Genomic DNA, 17,504 nt, shown 5'->3' on the forward strand with positions numbered 1-17,504 from the left:
ACAATTTTACAATTACTAACAGTAGTTGGTTGTTTTGACGTAGACAGATAAAGTAAATTACAGAATTTAATTTTCCAAACAAAAAACTAATTTTGAAAGAATAATACAAATCATGTTTCTTGAATAGAAAATCAATAAATAAAATTATAACTACGTTTAGAATATACTGTACATATACTTATTTTTTTAACAATTTTTAATCGCTATTGTTTTAATTAATAATTATAAATATATTTTCTTTTTTCCTTTGGAGGACATTGAAAGGTGGGGAGTGCAACCCCATGCGGAGAAATTTGAGGTTGTCTGTTTTCTGATAAATATGAAAGACAGATAACAGTAAAAAGGAGATCTAGTTCGTAGGTTTTGTGTCGTTTGCATTATTGCCTTGTGAATCTGTTTGCATAGCTGTCAAGTGAGAAAGGTTATCAGTATTATAAATTTATTGTACTTTTTTATAAATTAGAGAAAATATTAAATTTTTTTGCATTGCTTCTTCCTTTTCTTGTCTTTTTTAAATTACTTCCTCCATGAAATTTTAAAAATAGAACATGAAAATGTGAGGTTTTAATAATTATTGATGTTGGCCGGTAGAGCTTATTTACTGATATGTATCTAGACAAAAGGGACAGCGTTTTAATAATAATTTAATGATAATTGAGGTTGCTTATATACGTTTACGGACTTATAAAAGTAGATGAGGTGCGCATTTAAATAATACTATAATAATTTAACTATGATCATTACTTACTCAGCTGAACGTGGTGCTTCTCGTGACTGATGGCTAGATTAGGTTCGGTGTTCCCACACTTTTTTATTTGATTTGTCAAACACTCTTCCTTTTGCTTCACTCACTTCTTCTCCCTTTTAGTTCATTCATTCCCGCTAAAATGGGTGAAATTTTGGTCAAAAGGTGAAAAAGGAGAGAAAATGAAAGATACAATAAATGATGCTATAGAAAAAAGTGAATATAAAAATATAATTATTTCAATAATAACAAAAACTTATATATTGCCATGCACAAGTGTGTTATTGCAACTAAATTTGTTGAATTTTATTTTTCTGCTAAAAGGTTGTCCCACATGTTTTAAACAGTATCCTTTAACAAGACAATTAGCCATTCCGAATTAAAGTCGCACATTTGTCACTTTCCTATCAGTATCAACTTTTCTTGGGATTGCATCTATTTTTATCCTATGTGAATCGATGTGTATATATGGCTGTGGTTCTCTCAATTAGCCATATACACTTCACTGATATTTAGCTTATAAATAAATTGGTGGTTTTTGCTGTTGTTGGTTATGTTTCTAAACTAATGAATGGGAGGAGGTGAGGTAATTTGTGGACTATATATGCTCTCTGTTTTCTCTTATAATTGTAAGTCATTTTTTATTCATTTTTCAGATTAATATAAATGTGCATTTCTTTTATTTTTCTTATGAACCATATTTTTTAACATGGTATCAGAGCCTTAGTATCCACCATGAGCTTATAAATTATTTGCATACTCAACAGAGAGAAAATCTCACTCTCTCTTTTTGCCTTGTTCTGTACATAAAAAAAAAGCCTTGACTTGGGTTGCAATCAAATCCCTCCATGGCTCTCTCTTTCTCAAGATTCTTTTTTTTTTCAAGCACATGGAATAGTACTTGCTTTCGATACATTAGCCACCACAAGATATTTTCTCTCTCTCTTGTTCGCCGCTCCAACAAAAACTTGCTGCGTTGAGTGGGTGCCTTAACCTTCTTTTGTTGTTTGATGGATCAAGAAGGAGGAGGATCCAACAACAGATCTTGCTACTACTCCATTCTTGAAATTTTTCTAGTGGTTCTTGATGATAAAATTGCGATTTTACTGTGAAACTCTGTTTTCCTTTGTCGTTTTGCTCCCAAGATGGTGTCATTTTTCAAGAATATAGTTTTGCTCTGGGAATAACGGTTCTAGTTTAGCACTAAATCATTGGTTAGATAGGTTTATTTGAAGTGAAATTGGATACGCGTCGTTGTGGAACTCAATTCAATTTGGTCAGAGGCAGTAGAGGTGCCTTCGCTCCTTGGTTGCCGTCCTATTTGTGGTGGAAGTTCGACCAGAGATGTTTCTAGTAAACGCAAATCTTTGAATACTTGTAGGTTCCCAACAACTGAGTTTCTTGGTGGAAGGATTGATGTTTCTCTGCATTTGTCTAAATCTGGTATCTTTTTGTCATCTTCAATTATGGCCTTGGTTGTGGAGTTCACAGGCTGTTTGGATCAAGATCTTTATTTGAAGATTTCTCTTATATTCATGAAGATTGACATATGCTCCTGTTAATTTGTTATTGTTTCAACCTTGTTTTGACTTGATTTTTGGGCTTCTTCCAAGTGGTTAAGTGTTGAGGTATCACTTCTGTTTGGTGGTTAAGTTCTCGTGGATTAAGCTTCTATTCTACGGTGGTTAAGCTTGATTTTTTCTTCATCATGGTTTCAGCTTCTGCCCTATGGTGATTTTCCTACCTTAGTGGTTAAGTCAATGTTGATGAAGGTTTCTTCTTTAGATGGTCAAGCATTGATTTTTTATTACTGGATGATTAAGTGTTGAAGCTCATTTTTTGTCTATTATTCTAGCTTTGATCATATTACAGGTTAGCGTCTTTGTGTTTGTTTTTTCTTTGGCCAATGTATTTCTAGCTTTTTATGTTTGTGTTGTTCATTCTAAGCTTGAAATGCTAGCACTTCCTGCTTGCAGGGAACTGTTAGAAATTAGTTAAGATTGTTAGTAATTAGTTAGTTTTGTGAGCTATATAAGCCCTCTGTTTCCTCCTGTAATTGTAAGTTATTTTTCATTCATTTTTTGGTATAAAAATAAGTGTGCATTTCTTTTATTTTTCTTGTGGACCATATTTCTTAACATATCTCTTGCTAATTTTTCACAACCTAGCCTTCATTATAATTATTTACGTGCTTTTGACTCATTTGAATTTTTTTATTTCCCTTTAAATTCCATCGGCCAACTCTGCTTTAACGTTGAAAAAGATGGGCTTTTAAATGAAATGAAAATGTTATACATGTACAAAGTGTATATATTTAAAGAAAGATAAAAAAAAAAAAGGTTTAACAAAAAAAAATATAATATAAATAAAAAGCTATATAAAATAATATATTATATATGAAATTACAGTCGATATCGATCCTGTCGCAAAACTTGACTTTGGATGACAAGTGAAATTGGATTATCTCACGTCAGATTAATAGAAGTCCAGAAACTTCTCATTAAATTTTTTACCTAAAACTGTAAGTACCTTTAAAAATAATTAGATAAGTAGACCCTTTAAATAGCTAACCTTTTTTTTTAATAATTATTTATTGTGTATAAAAATTGTAAATTTTATTTTACTAGACAAACAGAATTCGAAACTATTGTTTATTATATTTTGTGACAACATTTTTAAAGCGTAGCAAGGGACAGGAGCTCCCTAATCTCAGTAAGCGAATGCTACAAACCAAATGGTAGCTTATAAATCCATGCGTATCAAGTATCCTACACCTTAGAGGAAAGTATCTACTAATTGGTTAAGGATTTTATCTTTTCCATAGATATTATGTTTCTTAATTCTTACTTTCTTACGAAGATTTTACTTTGGTAAAAGTAAAATTAGTAGAATTATTAATTCAGGTTACTTAATTTAGATTGAATCAGTTCCAATCCAGTAGTGAGTTAAGGTGAGTGGGGTTAAAAAACAAATTTCAAAATAATTCAATTTTTTAAAATATAGTCTAAATTCAACTTTTTACAAGTAACAAGCTCATGCATATATGTATATCATCTAATCATTTATAACTTTAAGATAAAAGACTTTCAATTAATAGTGATAAAGTGAATTACAGAACTATAAAGAAGTACAAATTTTAGGTATTTTTAGTATTGTTTTTAATTTAAAATTAAAGTTTTGTTTTGATAAAAATAAATGTATAATGCTATTGTAAAGTATTAAAATAAAAATTTCATTAAAAATATTTTAAAAATTATACCCAAATTTTATCCGTAAAATAAACTACGTTTCAATTTGGGTTGTGTAATGAGTTATGACTGAGATGACTGAGAAAACGAGTCCGAATACATTAAACGCAATGGAAATTTTTTTTGTTGTCAAAAAAGCAGCGGATAGGTTTTATTTTTGGGGAAAAAAACCCTACAACGGGCCTGGGAAAGTCCAATCCAGACCCAACTCAGTAAAGCACTCAAATAGACACAAAATAGAGATTCAAGCAATGGACTGTTAAAAGTTCAATATGAGAAGTTTTTAGGAAATGGATTGGCCCCCTCAAGTCAGGATAATGAATCAGGCCATGAGATCCCCCCGCCACCAACATCTTTTAAGGTTTCATATATTCTTACTCTCTTTTTGACAACTGTATAATTTTTAAAATAAAATAAAATATCACTCCTTTATGGAATACCATTAACATTGATGGAGCAATTGTAGTGACAAAGACAGAAAGTAATTATATGATTTAATTTTCTAAAATAAAAAATTAATAATTAAAATGATAACTATTTTATTATACATGTAATTTTATAACAAATTTAATCGTTATTTTTTAATTAATAATTATAAATGTATTTTATTTTTTGAGAATTCAAATCCTGTACGGACATTTAAAGATGGAGTGCAATACAACCCCCGCCACCCACTGGAGAATTTTGAGGTTGTCGGGTTTCTCACGAGAATGAAAAGACAGGAACAGTGAAAAGAAGAAGGAGCGAAGGCACATGTTGTGTGTCGTGTCCAATGCCTTGTGAATTTGTTTGCATATTTACTATCTAGAAAAAAGGTTTTTCTATCCGTAATCCTTTTCATTATTATAATTCAGTGATAAGTCCGTGCACTTATAAAAGTGGATGCACTTTTATAAGTAGAGGAACGTCATAATAATTTAAGCATAACCGTCAATGATTTAGGTGCCGTCCCCTGACCGATGGTTTATCAAGATAAGAGGTCCCACGCCTTTTTTATTTGATTTGTCAGACATTCTCAGCCTCTCTCACTCCACTCACACGCTCACTCACTTTTCTTTCTTTGTACTAGTTAACAATAAGAAAGTGTAAAAAAAGTGAGATAAAAATAAAATAAAATAAAATATAAAATAATAAAAAGTGACAAATTATGCAATAAAAAATAAATATAAAAATAATAATAAAAGAAGTATATGTTGACAAATTATGCCACATGCTCTACACATGACTTGTACCAAAATAGGACCCTTTCTGACTCTGATGTACTTGCTGATATATAATTAACTGAAAAGATAGTCTTTCTTGGATCATGAGATGTGGTCCATTCGTGGGATCCTAATTTGTGCTACTCAGTTCCCAGTATGACGTGTCGTCAATCATTTTGCTAACAAGTATACAAAGGAATAAGGAGTGAGGAGAAAAGAAAAATAGAAGTATTTTTTTATACCCAAAAGAAAGCAATGTACCTAACCAATGCACTTAAAGTTAACAAACACAACAAGGATAGTTTCACCCACTCTCATAAAGAACACTTAAAATCCTTCACATTTCCTCTAATCCAATACCATGGCCAATTTGAGTCAAATCTAACATAGATTCCATGTTAGATATTTATTCTTTAAACATTTGATAAGTGTAAAAAGAAAAGAGTGAAAAAATCAAAATTATCATGACAAATAAAAAAATAACAGGGTGAACGAAAAGCATATTATTGGAAAAAGTCCATAAAGATGCATGGCAGTGTAAATCAAGTCAGCTACAACCGTCGGCGGTTTCATTAATAAAATAATTTTTTTAAAACCATATAATATTGCATATAATAAAAATTTATATATAATAAAAATTTATTAAAAATTATAAAAGTTACATAACTTAATGTATTGATGCTATTAAATGCTACAAATTTTAATAAAAAATTATTATATATAATTTTTATCATGTAAAACATTATACAAATTAAAAAATTATTAATAAAATACTAATCATGTTGATTTTAATTGAAATTTGCCTAGCTGGCGACAACATTAATATGTATTATATAAAGCTTAGGGTTCAAAATAACATTTTAAGGTGCAGGTCACTTTTCTTCATACAGCCAAATAGAATAAATTAGAAATGCAACCAAGACACGAGATAAAATATAACCAAGATCCACCTTCTTTTTATTCTCTTTCTTTTCCTTTTCAGGTGAAAACAGACAAAACCTCAAAATTCACTCCGTACGTGGGGATTGCCCTCCATCTTTCAATGTTTTGACTAATGTACGCAAGATCCAACTGAGACTGTGGCGGCAATGATGTGGGAGGTATTTCTTTACTGATATGATTTCTAGACAAAGGGAGCGCGGCTGTTGATGTGGATGATTTCCCACTCCTTAGTTATAAATTATTGGACTTTATAAGTTGTCGTACTTATAAAAGGAGGGGAGATTCTCGTTTAACGAATAGCATGTGGTGCCTTCCCCTTTGTCTTATTAGGCTGGTTAGTCCAACGCTTTTTTGATTTGATTTGTCAGACACTAACAAGTCAACGTCGTTTCTCCACGTTCCCTTACACATGAATTCTCTATATAAGGACACACATGAATCATTGTTTTGCACAACATCCATCCTCCTTAATTTGTTCTGTTACAATTTGCAACCTGATATACTCCTAGCACTAGCACTCATGGCTGGAAGTCACCACCCCGGATTGCCTGGTCTAAATGAACGCACTCTTCCATTTCCGCTCATTTTGGCTGATCTAAATGAGCCCCGGGTTCCATTCGAGCGCACTTCGCCTGATCTAAATGACCCCGTTCTTTTTTTTCCATATAAACCCACTTTGCCTGATCTTAAGGAACCTGCTTTGTCTTTGCCTTATGTGAGTTTACTCCCTCCTCTCGAGGGTATTAATGACGAGAATGAACAAAAATCTGAAGAGAATGAGAACGAGGTAGGTGAATGACGTGTTGTGTATAATTTAATATGCTTCGTATTCCTCTCTTTGATTTGCCGCTGTCTATCTATCTGTGTATTTAATTTATTTTGTGATTGATTGATTGATTAATTGTTTATGTATGTGTGCGGCATTCATTCACTGCTTACTTACTAAATGAAATTAATTAATTTCAGCGTCCAATTACACTGCTGGTTGCTGATGAAGAAAGCAGTACTGCTACCACTGCTGCCTCTAGGAAACGTACAAGAGAAGGAGAAGGTAGCTCCAAACATTCATCAACATGGAAGAAGATGAGTGAATCAGCAATTAAGGTTGCTAAAAAGTTCATCAATTGTTCTCGTGACTGAATTAATGTGGGATATTGTACGGTTGGATGCATATGGAATAATTAAGCGCACGTTTTGTGTCTGTTTCTGTTTGTTTTTGTTTGCTCTTTAGATGCTTTGTAGGATCTATTGTCGACTCATGTCGTGCTGTTTTACTACTTAATTTGATGTATTAGTTTCTGGCATGATAAATGCCTATTGATTAGACACGATATTGAATATTTGTACGTGTGTTTATCACTTCCCAAATTTGTCATATTATCATTATGTAAATGACTAGCTAGTTGGATTTTTTTTTCTTAAATTCTTCTCTTCTGCCCTGTCAGCCTTTGCAGTGAATAAAAAATGATATTTTGATATCCATTTGTCGGTGTTAAATGGAAGTGAAAAGAGAGATAGGAAATAAAGTAAAATAATAATATAGAAAATAAAATATAAAAGAAATGTACAGAGAGATATAGAAAGAATGAGGATGGACAATACATATATATATGTCCCCACATAGCACATGCACAATGCAAGATACCTTTTAACTAACACCGAAAAAGAAAAAAGTTTACTCCAGGTACTTGGCGCTGGTGATGCATATTTAACTAAAAAGATGCTTCCTCTTATCTATCACTGGTTCAAACCGACAGCAATAAAAAGTTGGGTTCGCCATTGCTTGAGCATGAGATGCCCCATTCGTGATTTGTGGGACTCAAATCTTCCCATGGATTTAGAACTACGTATATGACAAAAAGAAGAAAAAAAAAAACTGTACACTTTATTTGAAAAGTGAAAAGAAGAAGAAGAAAGAAATAAGGAATAGAAGAGAAAAGAGAAACATCCTTTGTTCAGATGCAAAAGAGAGAGAGAGAGATTTTGTTTTTCTTCGTTGGTTCTACCACAAAATAAAAGTCGCATTTTGAGGGAAGTGTGAGGGGATGTGGAGTGGTAGGAGAGCATAGGAGATTTTTTAAGATTTTCATTTTTTATTTTTAAAAAAATAGCGATAAATATAATAAATTGTAAAACATTTTTTTATCAAGAAAAGTATTATAATAAAAAGTTATTATTTTCATATTTTTTATAATTATTTTTAATATAATTTAATTATTTCTTTTACTCTCTTTTTTTAATTTAAATAAACAGAAATAAATTATATTTTATTTCAACTTATTCAAATATTAAAAATCTTTATTTCATATCTCTTCTAAATGCAGCCTTATAACATTGAGGTTATACTTACTAGTTTAAAGTAAATAAAAAGGTAGATTCAAATTCTTTTAAGTGAAAACAGGACCCTTCAATTTATTTATTCTTAAATGATTAGCCAAAAATGATGTAAAAGGCATGCAAATTTTATATAAACGACCTTAAGTTTGCTTAAACAAATTTGCTATAAAAAATAAAAAGATAAATTAACAATGAGAAAAAGGAGAATTAAAAGTAATATGATATTCAAACAATATGCTCTCGTATCCCTTTCTTGTGTTCTTTCTTTACAACTTCTAGGTTTTTCTTACTCTAACACCAACCCGTCCTATTGAAGTTTTGGTTTTACTTGCACTTCCATTCCTTTTCTTACTTTGATTTTTCACTTTTTAGGTTTTTCTTGCTCTCTTTCATTGACATTTTTAATCTTGGAAATGGACAACTAAGATCAAGGAAGAAGTCAAACTGCATTTTCTCCTTAAAGGGTCGCTGGTCTCATTTTTCCTTTTCTGCCTTTTCATTTATTTACTTTTTCTCTTTTTCCAAGTTTTGTTAGTTTGGTGTTTTTCTTGAGTTGGATCTTTCGCTTACCGACTTTAATTTTACTTTGAAAAAAAAAAAAAAGTTATGTATACTCTTTAGACTAAATTCTTTTAAAAAATTTAAATTTTATCCTTATAAAGTATGAAATTCAACAGAATTTTAAATCTGTCTTATTTTGTTTGTTTCATCTACCTATAAAACTTAATTAAAAAAAATTTAAATTTTGTCCTTTGAAAGAATGAAGCTTACGGTTACATAACAAAACGATAGAGAAATTATTTTAAAAAATATTATTTTAGTAATTTATTTTTAAAAAATAAAAAAACCTTAATAATTATTTAAGATGGTCGGTACAGCTTATTTAGTGGTATGGTATCTAGACAAAAGGGACAGCGCTTTAATAATAATTTAATGATAACTTAAGGTGCTTATATAAGTTGGGTACTTATGAAGAGGAGTTGGTGGCATTTAAAGAATAAGAATTTAATTATGAGCATTACTTACTCAGCTGCATCCCCTCTTTTACTCGCACATGTTTTAAACAGTACCCTCCTGATAAGACAATGGACCCAGCCGAATTAGAGTCGCACATTTGTCACTATCCGATCAATGTCAACTTTTCTTGGGATTGCATATATGGTTATATATAGAATCACAACCAACTGAAAAATGCAGATCCAAAATCTCGCATTTGCTTATAGTATCAGTGAAGTGTATATGATGGCTGATCGAGAGAGCCAAAGCTCCGGGTCGATGAAGAGTGGTGTTACTGATTCAGCTCCTGTGGTGTTAGAGCAATTCATGCAGCGTCCAAATCGGCTGCCCGATCTCAATCAGCTCCCTCCTGACAGTGACGATGAGTCTGCTGTTACTACTCAGCTTTCTCATCATCAGCAAACCCATGTTCGTGTTTATTATACAAGTTACCAACGTGCTTTCATATATGTTTTTATTCATCTTCTTAATAATTATTTTGCTATTTTATAAATTAACCATTAACTACATCGTAGTTCTTTATATTCTCCCCCTCTCTTATCACATTAAACGTTAAAAAAGAAAGGTAAACCGTGTGGTTCAGAAAATATTTTTGTTAATTTATTAAATTAAACAAACTTGACAGTATTTTTTATTTGTGCATTTCTTTCCGAGATTTCAGGTCTCAAGGAAACGTGAGAGACCAGCAGGTGAGAGTGGCAGTAGCTCCAGCTTGCTCAAATCAATGTTGGAGAATATCTGTGGCTTTTATAAGAAGTCCAAGAAGGACCACCGTCCAGATGAGGATGGACACAAGGCATGAATTGTGGAAGCATATGTTTCAATATATATACATATATTCCCTTTTTCGTTGTATGGGGATAAATAAATTGGTGGGGTTTGCTGTTTAGTTGCTCATGTTTCTAATTTAATATTATGGTCACGTGGTTAGATATCTCTTGCTAATTATTGAGGATCCATACTTCATTATAATTATTTACGTGCTTTTGACTCGTTTGGATTTTTTTATTTCCCCTTAAATTCCATCGGCCAACTCTGCTTTAACGTTGAAAAAGATGGGCTTTTAAATGAAATGAAAATGTTATACATTTACGAAGTGTATATATTTAAAGAAAGATAAAAAAAAAGGGTTCAACAAAAGAAAAAAAACGATATAATGTAAATAAAAAGCTATATACAATAGCTAAAAAGATAAATAAAAAATGTTTCAAGTACTTAGATGTTGGTGATGTATATTTAACTAAAAAGATACTTGATCTCATCTATCACTATCAGTATCACTGGTTCAACATGACAGCAACAAAAAGATGGGGCCACCTTGGCTTTAGCATGAGATGACTCATTCGTGGTTTGTGGGACACTTGACGTAGATCTCTGCCCATGGCGTAGTCCTCATTTGGTAATGGAGGCAAATTGAATTAATTCCTTCGATTCAGTACATGTTTGTCTCTTAAAGGGAAAAGCTTTCTGAATGGAACTTCAAATATTACCTACCAATGACGATATATATATCTTATGATTTAATAATATTATATTATATTAAAACTAATCTAATTAACTTAAAACTACACCTCATTTTATTAAATTAAACCCTTTGCCGTACGAGTGTGCATAGAGTCGTATGAGGAGAGGATAGTTGGAGTGAGTGGATGGTTTGGCTGGACCCAACGTGGATGTTGTTGGATATAATTCTCAGAGTACTGAACAAAATATATTTTATTAAATCTATGATTGAACCATGCTCTGCTCTTGATTACTCTCTGCAATTCAATTCAGCTAAACTTTCACGAACTAAAATGATTAAATCTATGATTAAGTTAAACTAATCCATTGTTAAGTTAAAATACTGTACAATACAAAGTGTACATTTTGCAAATTAATAGTAGCATATAAATGTACTTCATTTAAAAAATAAGACTCACAGATGTAAATAATGTAATCATGTTTAACTCTAAGATAAAAATGTTTCATTATGTATATTTTTGGTCGTGAACCTGGTTTTTTCAAGTAGGTTAGTGCAAATTTTCAGAAATGAAATGGACTCTTTACGATAATGAATCAGGCCCACAACTGATCCATTATGAACTTTTAGTCACCGTTGCTTGGGCTTCGTACTTGCTCGTTCTTTGCACAGATGGCACTAGTATTTTTAAGCCTTTTCCTTTGTTACTACTCTTTCAAATGTTAAATTGTTAAAGAGACTTTTAAATTTTATTTTTTAAAAAGGAATAATATTTTCCACAAATTAATATTTAGAAAAATAATAATATTCTAGTGCCTTGTGTTTTTAGTGTTACTTGAATGTTTTTTGTGCTCGGGCCTTATGCTTCAGTGTTTTGTACCATCGACCTAAACAAAGATTAATATACAGAGATACAATAATGCAGAAAAAGAATACGATGACATTATTTGAAATGTTTAAAATTAAAATTAAAATGAACGTGTTTAATATTTTATTTTTCTTTCATTTAATTCGGAGTGCAAGATAGAATTAGTTTATTATTCATTAATTTTTTTATTACTCCGTTAACTTCTTAAACAGTGAAATGAAATCTTCAATTGATCCATTTCATTAAAAAATACCATTCTATTTCGTATCATTTTATTATATTCTATTCAAGTCACACCATATTTAAGTATGCCTTACATTGGAGTCCTTTTTATTTTTTTTATTGATGAATCTGTGGGTTTGATGCTAACAAATAAAGCCCATGTATCACTGTTTTTCCGACATGTCATCTAGGCCCAACTTTACTTCTGGCGAAGGGAAATTTGTATTTAGAAACAGAAATAGGCATGACAAAAAAGAAAGAAAGCAAGGCTAATACTTTTTTTTTTATCGGTGCCTTTAGTTATTTAATTTATTATTTGTAAATAATTTGTGTACTTAACAAAAAAAATTGTAAACAATTCAAGGATTATCTCATAAGTTTTATTATTTAATAATTTGTTTAATTAATTGAGAAATTTTAGCTAGATTTCTACACTTAACAGGATTATTAGTGATTTGACATATATTTATTTTTAGGCAAAAGTATCCGATCGTATGATAAATATATATTGTGTTTTGCTTTAGAACGATTAAAATAAAAAGTTTACATTCAATTTAGTCCAATTCAATTTGATTAAAAGTTTTTTAATATATTATTTAATTAAAGAATGTAAATAAAATATTTTATTATATTTTATATATTTAATCAGTATAAAATAATTATTTATTATAATATTGTAAATACATAATTGTATAAATATGAGTAAAAAGTTTGTATTGAACATATTAAAATTAAATCTAAAGTTCGATCTAATATAATAAAAAACTTTTGAGTTTTTTCAAATTTCTTTTCGTTTTCTTATTGATTTTAATTCTAACAAAAATATGAACAGAGACCCAATTGAAAATGATTTAGAAGTTTAAAGATCTATTCATAAATTTTTAAAGTATACAAACTTGTTTAAAATTTTTTAAATAATTCAAGTACTTATAAATAATTTAATCATATAAAAAAAATGTTAGAAGAACACAAAAGAAGGAGTAACGAGAGTTAAAAAAAGAAAAGAGAAGATAGTTTCATTTTATTGAAACGAGTAACGTTAATGCAAGTTAAGATATTAATAAATTGACTATTTCTCATCAATTACGAGTTTTCACGTAATTAAAAATAAGAATACAGATAAAAATAAAAAAAAATTAGTGAAAAGAAAAAGGTTTGTTGAACAATGTCATTACCAACATTATGCAAATATTATATATCACCCAAACCCTAAACACTTTTATGTTTTTCTTTTCCAACAGAATATTGATTATTGAAGGCCCAATAGCCTGGGTTCAGATATTCCACTTTTTAATCAAACACACTGAAAGATAGATAAAGCAAAAGCGCAAATCTCCAGTCACGGATATTGCCGTCAAAGATCAAGATTCGTGTGCAGCTAATTATTAATATATTTAGATGACATGGCTAGCATGGGATGGGAACCCTAATTAGAATTTAATATTATAATTTTAAAAATGATTAAATAATATAATTTTAAATTTTAATCTTTTTTTATTCAAAGTCAGAATTTACAAATTCATAATTAAATAACAATATAAAATATTTTGTAGTATCAGTATATTTTAGTTATTATATGCATATATACAAACAAATATTCTGAACTTTCTTATCGCTTTTTCCTTTGGATCTGGAAAAATATAATTACTAGAAGATGATTCAGAACGCGTAACATCAACAGTGACTTATCTTTGAACCAATGACTATGCTTAAGAAAATGACCGCTACCTTTAAGTTTTTCATTGTTTATGATTCCTTATTTTGTATTTTCAATAGATTGGATTTTAAATTTCGTGTACTAGCTAGTTGACTTAGTATAGTCAGACTTGTTTGATAATTAACATCCATTTTTGTCCAAAATATTTTATCTAAATGTAAGTTTTAAGATAGATTTTTTCTTATGTTATCGATTAGGCACGTGTATATGAGGGATAACTCAATTATATCAACACCTCGTTTGATAAAAGAATTAAAAAAATAATGAGAAAAATTATGTTATCTAATATTGTTTGGTTTGAAAGAAAAGTAAAGAGTCACTATTTTTGTTTGACAAGAAAAAAATGAAACAAAAGAAGTGCAAAAAAAATTTACGATTTGTTTGAATGAAGTAGAAAAGAAAGTAAAGAAATTTGGAGGGGAGCAGGAAAATAGGAGAGGAGAGAAGCTTTTTTTTGGGTCTTACCATAAAAAAACCTCTAAAAGTAAACATATTTGTCTTTTCCAATCGTCTACTCGTCGTTGCAAAAGAGAAACCATCGTTGATCAAGATTGCTTTGTTGTATCGATCAAGAATCAATAAAATAAATTTTAACAGCCTGAGAAGGACAGAAGAATTAATTAATGCATGTTTAGGAAATATTATTATTCTCTTAAAAATAATATCTTGTTATTTTAAATGAAAAAATGATTAATTTATAAAATAAATTAAACCAATAACATGCTTTATGCGAAGCTGAGGGAATAAGAGCTAGCGTGTCCCTCTTTCTCTCTGATAGTGTCACATCTATTTATTTCTCAAATTTAGGAGCACAACTTTAGCAAGAACCTCATTTCTTTTCTGGAAATGTGGTCCATTTTTCAACTTCTATATCTTCATTCTGTGAATTTTTAACCCCACTGTCTTTGCCAACCAAACCTTTTCTTTTGCTCTCTTTTGCTCCCTGTATCATACTCATTCCTAGCCATTGGATTTTAAAAATACAAAGACAGGGAGGACGCTAGAATCACGCTGAATTCAGCTCTTGTTTTCTGATTGAAAAAGTTGCTTTCTCTTTTCACTTCCACTTTCCACTTCACCCCAGCTATCTCGTCTTTGATTTGGAATTTCACATAAGGACAATGTCGTTTTCGAGGTTCAAACCATGGGGAGTGAAGAGAATTGTCCCAGGCGAGTTGACAATTTTGTTTTTTTTTTCTTAACAACTTCATGACCTAATATACATACATTCTCCAAAACAAACATTTAAATATCTCACAACACTATAAAAAAATTAGTACAAATAAAAAAGAAAGCCAGGTACAAATAATTTAAAGTGTTTCTGATTGATGCGGTTTAAAATAAAAACTTATAATTAGTATATAGTCGTAGTTCTCATTCTTCCTTCACAGCACTGATTAATATAAAATTTGTTCTAAAATATTTTATTTCAAATAATTTCAATAGCACATTCCTCATTCATATACATGCTCATATTCTGAACTTTATTATTATTTTTTCTTTCGCTTCTTGTATATAAAGGAAACATATAATTACTAGAAGAAGATGATTCGTAAATAAATATATCTTTGAACGCAATGACTATGCTTCAGAAAACCAAATGCTGCCTTTAAATTTTTCATTGTTTATGAGTCCTTATTTTGTATTGTCGATAGATAGAATCTTAGATTTCGTGAACTCGGTAGTTGACGGAGTATACTCTTATTTGTTAGATAATTAACATCCATTTTTGTCCAAAATATTCTATCTAAATATAAATATTAAGATATGTTTTCTAAAGTTAATGTAGACTTTTTCTTATGCTTATTGATTACTCACTTGTGTGAACACAAGGGATAACACAATCTCCGAACTGGGGTTATAGTTTTATTGTAGAAAGGGGTGGTGGGTCTTAAACATCATCCAAGAGAATAACATATGGTGCCATCGCGTGTCGACAACATTTCTATATAATTCTTTGTCGTGTGGACCTTTTATCTTTTAATATAGCCCTCTTTTCTTTTTACTTTATTTTTTGATTACATCATGATAACCATACCTCCACCAAAAAAATAAAATAAAATCATGATAACCATATTCTTGGGGAATGCCACACGAGCAGGATATATCGTCTCCAAGGATAGATGGGGGTTGGGGTATAAATCAAAGACAGTATTGGAGAAGGAAGTTTCTTAGAAGCTGCATTTTGAGTGTTAAGCGAGTAGAGAGAAGAGAGAGACAATAAAATAAGCCCTACTGGCCTTAGCACCGCTTCTACTGTGCTTCTCTCTGTGTTGGTGGTCTTCTAAAAAGTAGCGTAAAAATCTAAAACACTCAAAGGAATTATAAAATGTGGTGGTCTATAGATACTACAAAATTATGAATAAAAAATAAACTGAATTCAGGTTGAATAGTTCTCTATTTCCTTTGTTTTCACTTATTTCAGACGCATATATTACATTTACTAATTCTCTATTACATTTAACAATCCATCCAGCCATACCCCCGACAAGAAGTTCAGGAAAAGTACCGAATAGATGAATAAGCCATCATATACCATACCAATTGTGACGTTTCAGTTAATTAATTGCAAATATATTTCTCAAATATAATTGCAAACATAGGTTGTGTTTGACTTTGACACATGATATCAGATTGATTGAAAGGAATAAACCAATGTTAATTCCGCCTTTGAAATCTTGTAATATACAAATGAATATATAGTTTACATTTTGCAAGAAAAAGGGTTTAAGGCTTTAATGTTTGAGAATCAAGTGTAACAGCCAGCTAGTTCAACAGTAAAAATTGACAAAAAGTTTATCTCACAAGAATAATATGTTCTAAGAGACAAAATTAGATCTATGAAGTTGTGAAATATCCATCAAACTACTTATCATGATGAGGTGTAACCCTAATAGATAATTTTCTCATGCCCACCTACTGGATGGATTCTATCAAATTGGTATGATGGAACTCAAAATGCCATGCCTGCTTAATAGGTGACGAAAGGAAGTATTAGAGAAAGAAGAAATGCACTTTAAGGGTGGGATAGTTTCAAATTGAACTTAGAACACTAACTCCTTGAAGCAAATATAAAAATGTTGTTTCAAAAGGAAGAAGCATAGTTAAGAGAATCCAAGAGAATAAAATAACATGAATGAGTCAAATGCTAAGTGGAAGTATAATTCCAAATTAGGCTGCAGAAGTGTAGGCCAGGAGGAGAGTTCAGCATTCATATCTGACCAACTGGGACACGGGGACCCATGAATTTGAATCAGTTCTACATAGAAATATCCTAATTTGAGTTTTTAATGTTTTCAAAGTTTAATTAGTTTTGGTAGAACATCAGATGCGCTCTATGAATAAGATTATTTTATATGGATAGACATTCGAGAGGATCTGAACTCCAATTAATAAAGATTCTATCTAGTGATCGGCCTTTTTCTATGAAATTTGCCAAATGAAAAATTTTACGCTTTTAAAATTTCTCTTCTCAAGCCTTCGAACCTCTAGAGTCAGGGAACACTAATGTTTGAGATCCATATTCCTTGAACTCTTCATCTAAATTTAAATATTATATATGTTTTATTGATGCTTTTAATAAATATACTAGATCTTTCTGACGAGGCAAAAACATGAGACAAAATGATGTTTTATCTAATACTAGCCACAAATTGCAGAGCGTATTTATAGGAGAATTGTTGATGAACAATGAGAAATGTTAGAAATATTCTTTTCGAAATTTTTATTAATTTGTTTTATTAT

Source organism: Abrus precatorius, unplaced genomic scaffold (assembly GCF_003935025.1).
Source record: "Abrus precatorius isolate BTA unplaced genomic scaffold, Abrus_2018 Scaffold9, whole genome shotgun sequence".
NCBI lineage: Eukaryota > Viridiplantae > Streptophyta > Magnoliopsida > Fabales > Fabaceae > Abrus > Abrus precatorius.